General features: G+C 43.9%; 1 protein-coding gene across 32 annotated transcripts in view; it reads right to left on the bottom strand.

The window, feature by feature from the left end:
- Window positions 1-14,423, bottom strand: part of LOC138245662 (protocadherin gamma-C3-like) — an 830,748-nt gene that overhangs the window by 218,693 nt on the left and 597,632 nt on the right. The gene's annotated exons all lie outside the window — the stretch shown is intronic.

Below are 14,423 nucleotides of genomic sequence, written 5' to 3'. Positions count from 1 at the left end.
TTCTTACTTTAACTATCATTAGCCTGCCTCCAATCCATGTCTGGTCTGTGTAAGGTTAGTTGACAGCTACCTTCATGCAATCTATTCAGTCAGCTAACAACACAGAACAGTCAAATGTCCCTACATTCCATCTGCATACTGTTGGTTCTGCCTGGGCAGGAAGGGTGGAGGGGATCTCACTTACACTTCAAAGGGTAGCGACCTGATCCCACACAAGTGAGTGATAGCTCCCCACTGGCCTCCTGATGGACTGGACTGGGCTGAAAGGGAACTGGGTAATTTCAAAACCACTCTTTGAAGCCTCTCCCACTTTAAATGCATATTTGGGTATAAGTATCAGAACTCTGACACCATATACTTGGAACACTGCTGGACAGAGGACATTCTACCAGGTAAAAGATCTGTACTATTGTCAGGAGGGACGCCCACTTTGCTGTTTGCTCTGCGGTGTGGCCCTGTTGCCTGCAACTTCTTGCCTAGGAGTGTGAGGACTAGATCTAACTCTCTACATCACGCAATCTAAAGTTTATCCAAGGGCCTGACTTAGCTTGTCTCCTGTTTCTGAAGTCTCAGGAACATCAAAGACTTCACCTTCATCTTGCTACCAGCATTTGGGCTCCGCTGCTGTGAGTCCTGCTCTGCCAAGTGGTGCCAAATCCAGTCCTGGGGCCTTGAAGGCGAGTGTGGTGTAGCAATACAAGAAGTCATGCAACATCCCGCTGCAGAAATGCCACTTTGCTGCTGCCTGCACCGAAGCCCGGAACATCGCTCGGTAACTGCGTGATGCAACAATGCCAACTTACAACGCAGCCCTGGCTTGGCTGACGCAGCACAGATGCATCGGAACAGTACTCATTGCTTCTGGTCATTGACTCATCAAGAAAGTTGCCAGTCAGGAAATTACATCGCTTTCAGGCATAATACACTCCCTCCTCTGGATCAATGCATCGTCAATGAGCATTGACGCAACAAAGGTACCGTCAGTGAGTCTGCATGACTCCTGTACTCAGTCTGCTATCCATTGCAGTCGTATTGCACTTTTGGATTTGCTTTGTTCAGCGCAACCAGATAGTTCTGGCTGTAGATACTGTCTTCCATGCACTGCATTTGATCTAACCTTAAAAATTCATAACCTGTATTTTGGTCTTGTTAGACTTCAGATAAATATTGGCAATTTTTCTAAACTGGTGTGGAGTCCTTTTATGGTGCTTTCACTGTGTCTGTGCACAAATACCTTTTGCATTGCCTGTTTGGTTTAACCTGACTGCTCTGTGGCAAGCTTCCAAAGGGTGAGCACAGGTAAACCTTTTGTGTGTATCTTAATTGCCCTGATTAGGATTATGATCCCTGTTGCACCTGGCCCTTTGTGGGGTCATCCCTAATCTTTTTGCCTCCTTCTTCCTAATTCTTCTGACCCGTTTTTGTTGGCTTTAGGACACTAGGCACTTTCCCACAGCTGAACAGTGCTAACGTGCACATGCTCTCGTGTAAATTGTACTGTTGATTGATTTATCCATGATTGGCATATCTGATTTACTGGTAAGTCCCTAGTAAAGTGTACTAGAAGTGTCCAGGGCCTGTAACTCAAATGCTACTAGTGGGCCTGCAGCCCTGATTGTGCCACCCACATAAGTAGCTCTGTAAACGTGGCAACGCAGTGTCTGTGTATGCAGTTTTAAACTGCCAATTCGGCCTGGCAAGTGTACCCACTTGCCAGGCCCAAACCTTCCCTTTTGGTACATGTAAGGCACCCCTAAGGTAGGCTCTGGGTAGCCCCATGGGCAGGGTGCAGTATGTTTAAAAGGTAGGACATTTACTGGTGGGTTTTATATGTCATAACAGTGAAATACTGCCAAATTCGGGTTTCACTGTTGCAAAGCCTATCTCCCTCAGAGGTTAACATAGGGGCTGCCTTTAAATAACTTTAAAGTGAAGATTCCCTTTGAGGGCAGACAGAAATATGGAGCTTGGGGTCTCTGAACTCACAATTAAAAAATACATCTTTTAGTGAAGTTGGTTTTTAGATTGTGAGTTTTAAAATGCCACTTTTAGAAAGTAGGTATTTTCTTGCTTAAACCATTCTGTTATTCTGCCTGTTTGTGGATTCCCCGTCTGGGTCAGTTTTGGCAGTTGGGCTGTTCACACCTCTCCTCTAGACAGTGACAAAAAGGGAGCTGGGGTGTGGCCTGCACATCTTGATGAGCCAACTGAGCTAGAGTGGAGGGAGGAGTGGTCACTTGCACCTGAAAGGACTGCACCTGCCCTCACACAATGCAGTCTCCAACCCCCTGGTGTGTGTCTTGTGACTGGCCTGGACAAAGAAGGATCTTGCAAACACTTGAGATTTTGCTCTGAAGTTTGCTAACTTCAAAGGCAAAACGGGGTATAAGAAGGAGACCCAAAACCGCAGACTTTTGGAATCTTTCTGGAATTAAGAGGAATCTCTGCCCAGGAGAAGAGCTGAAGAACTGAAGAGCTGAAGGAGGAGTACTGTCCCTTTTCTGTGATGCTTTGCTGGACTGGCCTGCAGTTTCTGCTTCTGCCTGAAAAGAGTGCAAAGGGTGAACTTTGCTGTGTGTCCTGCTTGAGAAATTTCTCCAAGGGCCTGGAGTAGAGCTTGCCTCCTGTTGGAAGATTGAGGGATATCAAATAATTCAGTTTCCTCAACCTGCAGCACTGGGAACTGTTTTGTGCTGTTGAAGAAGAGATACCACTGCGACATCGTCAACGATGCTGCTGGTCTGCACCATGACCTGCTGATGCCGCATGGAACCGCACTGTCCCGCTTCGCACCCTGACCCTGGTCTCACTGACGCAGTCATCGGAAGACTTCACTGAGCCGCTGCTCACACCGCAACCTGTGGGCCCCGCACTCCGGCATCACCTACTCACACCTCAGCCTGAGCATCCCTGTCGCTGCCGCTCCTCTGCTGTCTTCACCGTGGCCTGTGGACACCGCTCGTGAGGTACAAGAAGCACCGTCCCATCCCGCACCGCAACCCTGGTCCACCGACGCCAGCACCATTAACTCCAGTGTCATCACCAGTCATCCTGCCTGCACCGTGACCTGTGGACCCTGCCCATGAGGGTCACTAAGCACTGTCCCATCCTGCATCGCTGGCTTGGGCCTACCATCGACAGCGCTTCAGCAATGATAACGCTGCTGCCTGCACCATGACCTGGTGATACTACACATTGCATTGCCCCACTTCACACTGCAGCCCTGGTCTCACCGATGCCGCTGGATGCCGTCACCGAGCCTCTACCTGCACCGTGACCGGTGGGCATTGCACGTCGCATCGTCCTGCTTCGCACTGCAGCCCTGACGCCATCCACGCCAGCACTCCTGCCTTCATCAGCCCAGAGTACGAGCCGCAACGCGTGTAATTTCAAGTGCCAACCTACTCCGTAACCGACAATGCGACATCAGCAACGCTGCTCTTCGGAGCTCACCATGAGAATCACAATACCCTGCAATTTCAAAGGTACTGTTTTGCGGGTCTTCCCGACACCGTAGCGGGCCCACAACGGGGGTGAGCAGGGGTTATCTGAGCGGGTATCTCCCTTATCCTGACTAGAGTGAAGGTCCCTACTTGGACACGGTGTAAACAGACTGCCAACTAGAATCCCCATTTCTAACAATCCCTACTTGGACAGAGTGCAAACCTCTGCCAACTAGAGACCCGATTTCTAACAATAACATGCTGCTTAAGCCTTTTAAACAGATACTCTACAGTTTTTCACAGTCTTGTGGTTCTAGGAGGTAAATTTCTTTTGCCTGCAGAATTCTAAGCTCCTATGTCCATTCTTAATGGCCCTTAATTCACAAGTGAACCAACAACTATTATTCTTGCATCTTTCTCAGCAGCTGCAATCCCCATTGCCAAGGCCCTTATTTGGCAAATACCAAGACTGCTTATTCTGCTTCTACCACCTCTTGCCTCTTTCTTCCACCACCCTTTATTTCCTTTCCTCTTCCATTTTTTATTCCTGCTTTGCTTGTCACTTGTTTATATCTTTCTTTTTCTGCTTCTTTCTCCGTTTTTGCCATTCTCACTCTCTTGCTCTGGGCAGTGCTTAATTTTAGCTAATGGTTGCTGGTTTGGGGACCAACACTTATTTGTTCACATGAGATATTTACAGAGAGCAAGTAATGGAGAACACTCAAATCCAAAAGGTGGAGAAAGAGAGGGGTGGATATTCGTCACAAAGGTAGAAAGCAGGACCCTTTTAAAGTGAGATAATGGGCAGGGAGTGTCTGGCATTGAATTAAAGGGGTATGCAGTGGATTTAAGAATACCAGCATTGGCATTCAGCATGCTGAGATTTACTAGCACCAGACATGGGCATCTAAGCAGAGCTTCGGGGACCAGCACTCTTTATTTTATTTTACAAACTAGCTACCGACTCTGGATTGTTATAAAAAGTAAGCCTTGGTTTCCTAAAATGAGTGCCAATGCCCACCACCTGCATGCACTGGAACAAATTAGCACTGCATAAGAGTCGACATGGTGGATAGGGTGAATATCTTCCACGTTTAGATAATTATATTGGCTTAAACAGACTTTTAATTGCCAAAAAAAGTAGGTCTTCTGGTGTAATAAGGCTTAAACACAGAGTGCCTGGTGCGATTGGACAGTCTAGGTAGGCATAGAATACATAACAAGACTATTTTGACATCATAGTGAGGTCTTTATATTGTCTGTTTCCACAACAGCTCAATTTATATGGGGCTTGTGGACATTCAATGCTGCAGTCAATTACACTTCAGCAGAGCTTCATTAATATACACCCTAAATGTGCTTCTTTTGCTCCTAAAGGGAGATCTCACTGGGTGTTTTGGATGGTGGAAGCAAACAAACCACTCTGGTGCCTTGACACACAGAGTATCTCTAGCAAAAATCAAGAAAGAACACTTATTGAGGATGTGCCTCCTGCACTTTGTGGAACTCCACAGCAAGCGAACACAGACTGGAATCACCCTCCTGGTTCAAACAAGCCTTTGAATTGAACATGTTCTCAAATGATGGCTAGATAGCAGCAGGATCTTCTGGTTGACAGGGAAGATGGGGTGGATTCATTAGAGAGAAGGAATGAGGGGAGTGGGTTAGAGAAGTGGCAAGGTAGAGAAAGGGGAGAACGCCAAACGATGGGACTAAACTTGCAATCCTCTGCAAGGTTGGGCATCCAGAACCAGAGGGACTCATGTGACTGAGATACAAAAAAAAAGTTTCTGAAAGAAACTATTTTTACAAGAAGAACACAACAAAGTAACTCAAAAGGAGGGCCTTAATTGAGCATCATTCTATGAATTTCCTCAAAAACATGACAGGCTCTCACCTATCTAGACAATGATACACTGGTCTCACACATACAAATCTCTCGTCATAAAAAAAGGCATCTAGAGTAAGACTACCATCAATGAAGCAAACAACAGAAGAAAAGCACTTGCAGGAGCCATCAACTAGTGTCAACCAGTCTAAGTCCAGAACCATCAATCCTTTCATTAGCTAACAAATGCAGCCATATCAATCACTTATTCACAGAGATTAACAAAAACAAATACCACATTTACAACACAAAAACATCCACATTATCACCCTCTCCCATGGCCCTATCTCCAAGTGGATACCCTTTAACCTCCTCTCGCACAGTAACCTCCCCTTCAATATGAACTCTCTTAAATGCCACCTCCTATTAAGAAGATGTGCTACCATCAAACGATTATCAAATATCTTCAAGGCTGTGCCCTTACATTCTTCCTCAACATTCTCAATCACTCCCTTGATGAACAATGCATCCTGGATGCCCCCAAAACAGGACAGCTCTCCCCCCTTGCTGAAGAAACCAACCCTGGACGCAGATGTGACATCCAGTAACTCAAATACTGCATCAACCTCATCTAGAGGTTGATCCATCCAAAATCCAACTGGAAAAAGACTGAATTACCATTTTCATCTGTGACAAACAACCATAGATTCAATTGCGGCTCACTGATATGAATCTGGCTGACTTTCATCCCAGATCACAGACAATGTAAAGTGCTTATATTCACCCTCAGTGCAAGAACCCTACATTCAATACCACATAATGTTATGAGTGACCCACATTAGATATTGTCTTATGCTCTGACAGTGGTGCTCAGCAGCAGAAAACTTAAGGACATGTAGAGACACTGAAATCTAACTTTCACAATAGGAGACCACACATTTGCCTGTTCTAAACCTATGAACAAACATATGCATACACAAAATAAGATAAGGCAGACAATGCTGGTCTAGATGGTCCTTTCAGAGAAATACATGTGGTCACTAAGTAGGACTGGGTATCTGGAAAAGGGTGGAAAGGCCAGACACCGGTTTGAGAGTATAAACTTGTGAAATTCAAGAACGACTACAGGAAGGGAAAACAGATTTGAAGAAAAAGAACAGTGTGCAGAGTTTATACACCCCCAGGACGTAATGGGAGACAGGGCCTTCGTCCAGTTATTTGTTGCTTTTCCTCCATGTGAACTTCCTGCGTGATTAATGAAACCCATCGCAAAATGACGTTATGGAACAAACACCGACTCACTCCTGTTGTCTGATAAATTCAAAAGTTAAAGCTGGTACAGTTATAAGAAAATGAATACAAAGACATAAAACACAGAAAATGGAATAGAAAGGAACAGATCACCACCTGCCTCTGGAATATTTTGAAAAGTAATTCTTCCAGAAAAAAGCTGGCATCTGAGAAAGCACCACATTACTTGATGTGCAATCATAAAACCATGGCACATGCCCAGGTAAACGTGCACAGAAATAGATAGTAAACTCAATTAATACAATTTGAATCCCAGAATAAATGGGTACATTTGGAAGAAATGAGGAAACATCTCAAAGATAAAAATAAAAAAATGTCCCACTTCATTTCAAACAAAATTTAAAATCTAGGGGGAAGGAGAACAGAAATAACCTGAGGACATCTAGAAGGAATTTCAGTATCCCAAAGATTGGGAGTAACAAACCTGAAATGTAAAATTATGCACGGTCAAACTGATTTTTAACAAGGCAGGTGTGCCAGTAAACTGGAGACATAGTATCCCTGTTTAGTTAGAGAAGACGGGGGTGGGCAACTTCAGTTCCATTACAGAACATTTCTTCTCTTAATGAATGTAATATGTAAAAGAGGGCATAACAGGATGAATGCAACAGAGGAGAAAATAATCAAAAAATCATAGCCCCAAGAGATGTAAAATAGACAGCGTTTGATTCACTAAGGTAAAATTAGACTTCTGGTCCACAAAAGGATGCATCTGCATACTTTATTCACAAAGGTAAGTTACGAGTAGTATCTTTACGTCTGCACTTGTGGCAGAATCTCTGCACTCAGGGAGGAGATCTCCCCTGAATATGACGATTCCACTCCACGTGCAGAGATTACACTCTGGGTGCGGAGTAGAATCGCCGTACTTGGGGCAGAGATTCTGCCCAGAGTGCAGTGATTCTAACCCAAGCACTGATGTAAAGATACTACTCGTCACTTACCTTTGTGAATACTAAAAGTCATGAACTTAGACTGTTGGTCTAAGTTTAACTTTGTGAATTTGGCCCACAGTGTTTAATCATCTTAAATGCCAAATGTCTATTTGTCAAGTCAACTGCAGTACATCCACAGCTTGGTGCCCTATAGTCTCAAGATCCCAGTAGTCCTACCAATCTTGGTGAAGACAATTTTTTCACTTATGCCTTCATTGCAGCATAGAACTTAGGCATCCACCTTTTTCCATGCTTGACATGTATCTACTGCTTAGACCTCACTCCTGTGCTTGGCAAGGAGTTTTTCAAAGCTCAATAGATTACAGATGTATATATGAGCATTTGTCTCCTAAAGTTCAAGGGTGCCAAAAGGGTTGTACTCAACTCTAATTTTGCCAGCATGTGCATACATAGTGAAGGTATTAAACTGATCGCCTGGGATGCTGCTGAAAAAGGGGGTGATGTTTTTTCATTTTAACATTCATCCTTCTCTGTGGGTCATATATGAAGCACCACTAACTTACTGCTGTCCATTCAGTAAAGATCACTCTATAGGTTTCCTGATGAAACACTGGGACATTCTCATTTATACCAAGAACATTACTATTGAAGTCCACAATGATAGATGCAGGTGGATCTCCTGCATCCAGAGTTGGCAGAACCATATGATGGTGACTTTGTATCTCACAATCTAAAACATTTTCTAGAACCATCACTGCAAACATGTTATCTTATATGTTCAGTTTCAGAAATCAGCGTAGTGTTTTGGGTAAGCAGGATCTTACAAGCTAAGACATCAGAACTGTCCCCCGAATTACACAACTCTTATGCTCTCAGGGTTCTGTCAACATATAAGTTACTAGGCTTACACAAATAGTAAAAGTTTTCCCTTTCGGTCCCCAACATACCTTGAAGAGTGTAAACATGTAATGCTGCAAGAGGGTAAGATTCACGAAAAACAAGGTCAGAGCGGATCAAAACAGCAGGTACATCATCCCAGTAGGAACAATCAATGTGGGACCTTCCTCAAAACCAACTGAGCACGAAACACATAAGGTTCTAATTTCAAATTCAGAATAGCCCTTAGAATAGTAACACACACCAAACACAGACTTTTTTTCTGATTAGAACTTCAAATTCATAATCAGCCCTGATAAATGGAGGAGTGACGGTGAAGTCACTTCCTACAAGAAAGCTTCAAATGTGTTAGGCACCATTACAGGAGAATTTAGTCTAGAGGATACAAGGGGTCATAGACATCCTGCACACTTAATAGCCATCAGAAGCACACAATTATACCCATTGTTCCTTGATGCTCACTGTGCATAGTAGGTTAGACACAGCCATTGTTCTGAATGTTGACTTGCACGCAAATATAAAATTAGATATCTACCAATTTATCTATGAATCAACATTATCAGGCCACACACTAATGACAATGTAGCCAAAAGACATTATCATGTCATAGGTAACAGATGCACGAGGACTTGATCTAGCACTCTACCTCAATCATTACGGGCAAGAAGGAGTGGAAATAGGAGAGATGAAGGAATGATGGTGGGAGAGACCTTGAAGGGAGAAGGACGGACACTTTAGGAGAATAGATCCAAGTAGTACCTGTATTTTGTATGAGAGAGGGTGCTAAATACATACCCTAGCTCCCTGTGATTGTTACTAAGGGAACATGATAAAAATATAAATCAAAGAAGTCCTAACTGTGCTTCAACAATGATCTATCTAACGACTTCAGCCTAAATTAACAGAAAAGTTCAGAGGAGTTTTAGGCATAACATCAGGGGAACTACTTTCATTCTTCAAGGGACACAATTAAGGTAGTAGGAAGGGGGAATCTAGTATCTGGGGCTAGTCAGGAGAGAATTAAAAAGAACAAATAAACACTAACAAAAACAGACACTGTGCACATTGAAAGAAACCTACCTCATATCAGCCAGAAATACTACAGGCATGGCGACAGAGTTATCAGACACCTGGCCTTAGAGTTCAGACACAAACAGTCTCTAACAAAGTTAAATTACCCAATCTAAAATAGCGACACAGAAGTCCCCCACAAGTGGCAAATAATTTGAGTGGAAATGACACACACATGTACCTGCAACTCTAAGGCACAACCAAACATAATAAAGGAGCTTGACCAGTACCTGCAGAGTGGTCCTCTGCTTACTTTCTTGAGGCAATGGGTGGCAAACCCAAATTTAGTATTTTGAATTAGAAAACTCAGGGACATCACAAACAAATGCCCTTCTGCGAAGAATTCTGGTACAGAAGGGTACACACCAGAGTTTACAGAACAGGAACAAAAGCAAACTCAGACCAGTGTCAGCCTAGTTGGCCCTTATCAGTGAGGTGCAGCTTGGATACAGCGAACAGAGCAGTGCTTAAAATTTGAGCTGGTGGTTGCCCTTGGCACTCATTTTTGGGAAACAACACTTTTTTTTCCTCATCAGACTTTTTTTTAGAGCAAAAAAGGGAAAACAGACAAAGGGGAAAGACAGAGGAAGAAAAAGAGGGAAACCCGCCTTCTGAAAGTAGAAAGCAGGAACCTACTGGAGTGAGATTATGTGGCAGGGAGCATCTAGAAATGGGTTACAGACATACAATATTGATTGAAGACTGCTTAGTCTTGAAAATCGCACACTGACATTTAATAGTGCCAGTTGTGGGCTTCTGAGCAGAGCTTTGGGCATCGGCACTCATCCTTTTACAAACTAGGCACTGGAGCAGGGAGTCTGAATCTTGGGGCTGATGTACTGTTTTTCTAGCACACATTAAAAAAGCAAAGGGTGGAATGCGTGCAGAAGTCTCATTCATTGACAATAACTTAGATTGCAATAAAGTCTCCCATTTTTGCCCACAATACCAAAAAGCACTAAACACTTTTCAAAAAGAATTACATATTGCATTTATAAACTACAACTAATCATTACTACAGGTAAACTCAACTACATCTAAGTCATTCACAATCATGTGAAGTAGGGTTGCCCTCTCGTTTCAATGTTTGTAATTGTTAAACCTGGTATCATTGGCATGGTCTCCCCTAACTTTGTGCCTCTACTTCCCAGGTTGTTTCTTTGTGTTGGACTCTGTTTTTGCTGTTATGTTTGCTCTGGACACTTTACCACTGCTGTCTAGTGCTAAAGTGTAAGTGTTCCCTGTAAAAATGATATGTGTACATTGGCTTATCCATTATTGGCATATTTGATTTACTAGTAAGTACCTAGTAATGTGCACTAGAAGTGACCAGGGCCTGTAAATCAAATGCTCCTAGTGGGCCTCCAGCACTGGTTGTGCCACCCACATAAGTAGCCCTATAAACATGGCTCAGACCTGCCACCGCAGTGTCTGGGAGTGCAGTTTTAAACTGCCAATTCGACTTGGGAAGTGTACCCACTTGCCAGGCCTAAACCTTCCCTTTTTTACATGTAAGGCACCTCCGGTAGGCCCTAGGTAGCCCCATGGGCAAGGTGCAGTGTATGTTAAAGGCGGGACATGTACTTATGTGTTTAACATGTGTTGACAGTGAAATACTGCCAAATTTGGTTTTCCCTGTTGCAAGGCCTATCTCTCTCATAGGTTAACACGGGGGCTGCCTTTAAATATTATTAAAGCGCAAATTCCCTTTGGGAGCAGATAGACATGTCGAGTTTGGGGGTCTCTGAAATCACAATTTAAAAATACATCTTTTAGTAAAGTTGGTTTTTAGATTTTGTGTTTGAAAATGCCTCTTTTCGAAAGTAGGCATTTTCTTGCTTAAACCATTCTGTGACCCTGCCTGTTTGTGGATTCCCCGTCTGGGTCAGTTTGACCGTTGGGCTGTTTGCACCTCTCGCCTAGACAGTGACACAAAGGGAGCTGGAGTGTAGCCTGCATATCCTGATGGGCTCTGGGCTGAGGGGAGGGAAGGAGTGGTCACTCACACCTGAAAGGGCTGTGCTTGCCCTCACACAATGCAGTCTCCAAACCCCTGGTGTGTGTCTGGGGCCTGGCCTGAGCAAGGCAGGATCTTGTGAACAACAGAGACTTCTCTTTGAAGTAGTCCTACTTCAAAGATAGAAAAGGGTATAAGAAGAGCACCCAAACCCTCTGAAAACCAGATTACTTCTGGAACCAAGAGGAACCTCTGCCAAAGAGAAGAGCTGGAGAAGCTGGAGGAGGAGTACTACCCCTTTGCCTGTGACGGTGCTTTGCTGGGTTGGCCTGCAGTAGCTGCTTCTACCTGAGAGAGGACAAAGACTGACTTTTGTGTGACTTCCTGAGCTTGCCTCCAGTTGTTGAAATCTCAGGGACAACAAAGACTTCTCTCCGCCAACACCTGGGCTTTCTGCTGAGAGTCCTGACTGCCAAATGTAGCCCTAACCTGTCTCTAGGCCCTTGAAAGGTGCAGCTGGTGGACAAGGACAGAAATCCACACAAAGACTACCGTGCGGGGAAACTTTTGATGCACCACCCACCCCGCCGTTGATAAACGATGCGCCGCTGGCCTCGTGGCTAAAAGCGACGTTCTACCTGCGTCAGGGCTGGAGAAACAACGTGCAACACCCGCAGTGACTGTTGTTAACGACGCAAGCCCCCACGCTGTGCGGCTACTTGACACTGTGCAACTGGCTTTTACCGCAACATCGCTGGGCCTGGAAAATCAATAAAAAGCCTGCCCGGACTCAAGGTGCCCATCCGGATCGATACATCACTTTCTTGCGGAGAGAAGAAATGACGCTCGTCTACCTGACCGAAGGAGGAACGACGCATGTTCTTTCACTTGCGGGTGAAAAATTGATGCATCGCTGGCCTTTTTCGACGCACACTCGCCCGTGCGGTTTTATTTTGGCGCTACCCAGGTACTTTTGTGAAATAGCACCGTTCTCTCTCTTTTCTAAGCATTAAGACTCTTATTCTTTTTAAAATTCATAACTTGACTTGTGTAAGTCGGATTTGTGTTGTTTTGGTCTTGTTTTGTTTAGATAAATATTTCCTATTTTTCTAAAGCTGTGTTGTGTCATTTTGTAGTATTTTCACTGGGTTATTGTGTGTATTGGTACAAATACTTTGCACATTGCTTCTGAAGTAAAGCCTGCCTGCTCATGTCAAGCTACCAAGAAGATAGGGGGTTTAACAGAGGGTGATTCTCCTTTACCCTGACTAGAGTGAGGGTCCTTGCTTGGCCAGGGGGTAAACTGACTGCCAACCAAAGACTCTATTTCTAACAGTAATCAAGTTCCTAATGGAATCTAGAGTGAAGATATTAATGGTTAGGGATGTAGATACCTGAATTTTCCACTGCACAGACATTGTTCTACACTCAATTCACACTAGACTGGGCCCAGGCACAAATTAAATTAAACCTGTGCATTTGCATTATTCTCCGATGTTTGTGTTATGCTCATAATGCAAAATTCCTGAAATGATGCAATTAAGCTTAATTTCACCTATGTTGCATGGGGATTATTTTGTGAAAGTATAAGAATGATGCAACATTTGGCTGTTGTTCATGGCAATTGTGTTTTTTGCACTTTTAGCAGAAAATGCATCCTTGTGTCAAAAACTGATGCAATAGTTCATTTTGTGGTAAAATATACTGCTAAATAATGGATCTGCACTTTACATAACATGTAAATTGGCAACATTTTCCAGAAATTTCACATAATTACACAATATCAAATTATGCGAATTTCACAAATTCATAATCAAGACCACACAATATCAAAGACCTCTAAATCATAATTTAAATCTCATACAAACTAAATGCTGCTAGAAAATAATCAAAATTCAAGGCGAATGCATGTAATTGCCTAAAAAGTGAAATATTCCAAATGTGCAACAATTAAAATTTCGAAACATAACTTAGATATTTAGGCACAATCATCATCCCGAAGTCAACAACTATCAGCTCCAAAGAGAAGTAGATGTGGGTTTAAATGGATCACATCAAGTCTTGACTGTTCTAGAGAGAAATTACGAAAGGTTTATACAGGTTAACATCAGTAATTAATTAAGCACAACAACACAAAAGTCAGAATTGCATTGCAATTGTTTGCTGAAAGTGATGTACCTATGAATTTCAGTCCTGAGTGAGGGTAGAGTCCTTTAGCTGCAGCCTTGGTCAGTCCACATGTGCCTGAGTTGCCGCTCATTGGCTTATACATTCAGCTGATGAACCTATGAATTTCAGTCTTAAGTGAGGGTAGATTCCTTTAGCTGCAGCCTTCGTCAGTCCACATGTGCCTAAGTTGCCGCTCATTGGCTTATACATTCAGCTGATGTTCTCAGCTGAGGCAGGCACTTTAGGATTTACCCAATTCTTGATCTGCCAGCGCACTTGTTAAATGCTCTGATCGTCACGCCACCATACACTCCTGGATTGGGTTGCGCAAGTGCCTCTGACCCACCCAATCTGCATCACATCGAAGGAGTTGGTTGTGCATATACCACTGAAGGCTGCTGTAGCTCTGTACACGCCCACTCCTGGCACCAACAAAGTCTGATGGCAGCCATGCCGCACACTGCCTGAACTCATGCAAATGAGGGATTCAATTTGCCTCTCTGCCTGTGCAGTACTATGGACATGAGTGCAAAGGCAAGCAGGCCTTTAGAAGGTGCAATGAGAAAGTGGCACAAAAGGTTAGTGGACTGTCAATGCACCCCTTGAGGGTAGCACTCTAGAATGTGGAAATGGGGGTCCCATGGACTCCCCCACCCCACATTCTCCTGCAAGCAGGTACTGTCACTCACTGCACCCACCTGCAGGAGGATCTCTGACCCCTCATTAAAAAAGTGCAGGTGGGTTGCTACTTGCACAGAGAATCACAGAGTGGCTTTGAAACAGTTGCTCTGTATTCCACTGAATGCACTAACCCTAGGGCAGGGTGAGTTCATGCTTTCCTGAGGGCAGCA

Source organism: Pleurodeles waltl, chromosome 7 (genome assembly GCF_031143425.1).
Source record: "Pleurodeles waltl isolate 20211129_DDA chromosome 7, aPleWal1.hap1.20221129, whole genome shotgun sequence".
NCBI lineage: Eukaryota > Metazoa > Chordata > Amphibia > Caudata > Salamandridae > Pleurodeles > Pleurodeles waltl.
The sequence above is the reverse complement of the archived record's forward strand: the minus strand, read 5'-3'. Positions and strand labels throughout refer to the sequence as shown.